At 43.1% G+C, this 1,406-nt stretch overlaps 1 pseudogene; it reads left to right on the top strand.

The window, feature by feature from the left end:
- The window catches only part of LOC128308235 (uncharacterized), a 5,729-nt pseudogene extending 5,565 nt beyond the window's left edge, over window positions 1–164 (top strand).
- Window positions 165–1,406: the final 1,242 nt, after the last annotated feature.

The following is a 1,406-nucleotide window of genomic DNA, read 5'->3' as shown; positions in this document are numbered from 1 at the left end:
CTTACCACAGGGAACCCTGGTGGCTGTGTTTCCGTCGACCGTGGATACAACTAGTTTCGACACCTTCGACCGCCCGCAAACGACGGGACTACAGGCTGGGAGCTGCGAGTTGTAGAGATGCGTTCGCATCGATCCTCTCAGGCGACCCATGCTTGCTGGTGCTCGCGTTCACTTTGGGAATGGAGTGTTCGCGAGAGTGATTGTTGTGTTGTGTGTGTACAGTTGGTGCTTGCGTGCACTCCCATAGTGGAGTGTTCGCGAGCTTAAAACGCTAAGTCCCGATTAATACTCTCCTCGCAACATTATGTGCGTGGCTCCACGCCAAGTGGGATTAGCGGTGCGAAACGCGATTGGTAAAGTCGATGGTGATGTGCGTACCAACAGGCGATTTGTTAAGTCAAATGCGATCTGTGGTGCAACAGGCAATGTGTGTTTATTATCAGGTGTTGTTGGAAGTCAATACGATTTGACTTTCAAAAATTTTTCTAAGTCCCGATTTTTTTTCTCGTCGAGTAACTACAATGCACTATTTCTATCGCAGCGGACTTGTTGTTCATGGCCTTAATGATCGCGAACGAACACGTATTCGCAAAAAAATTTTTGTATGAAAAAGTCACCACTCGGGTACCTCCATACAAAAGTACCAAGTTCGGGTCGAGTGGTCGATGGACGTCGAAGGTGAAAATTTTTCATCATCGAAAATTTTTTCCAAAGTTGAAGCAAATGGGCCCTAGAGTATGAAAAGTGAAACCACGGATCGATTTGAGAAATAAAAATTTTTTGTATGAGAAAGTCACCACTTGGGTACCTCCATACAAAAGTACCAAGTTCGGGTCGAGTGGTCGATGGACGTCGAAGGTGAAAATTTTTCATCATCGAAAATTTTTTCCAAAGTTGAAGCAATTGGGCCCTAGAGTAGGAAAAGTGAAACCACGGATCGATTTGAGAAATAAAAATTTTTGTATGAAAAAGTCACCACTCGGGTACCTCCATACAAAAGTACCAAGTTCGGGTCGAGTGGTCGATGGACGTCGAAGGTGAAAATTTTTCATCATCGAAAAATTTTTCCAAAGTTGAAGCAAATGGGCCCTAGAGTATGAAAAGTGAAACCACGGATCGATTTGAGAAATAAAAATTTTTTGTATGGGAGGGCCCCTGCTAGAACATTTTTCCCAAGTGCGACCATTTTACCCAGTGAGTCAAAAAAAAATTTTTTTCACGGTGACTCAAAACTTCAATATTAGACTCCCCTGAGTATGAAAAGTGAAACGAAAATCATTTTTGAGAAGAAAAAATTTTTGTATGGGAGGGCCCCTGCTAGAACATTTTTACCAAGTGCGACCATTTTACCCGGTGAGTCAAAAAAAAATTTTTGTATGGGAGGGCCCCTGCTAGAACATATTTCC

This window comes from Anopheles moucheti, assembly GCF_943734755.1.
Source record: "Anopheles moucheti chromosome X unlocalized genomic scaffold, idAnoMoucSN_F20_07 X_unloc_3, whole genome shotgun sequence".
NCBI lineage: Eukaryota > Metazoa > Arthropoda > Insecta > Diptera > Culicidae > Anopheles > Anopheles moucheti.
Note: the sequence above shows the minus strand (reverse complement) of the source record. Positions and strands in the feature narration are given on the sequence as shown.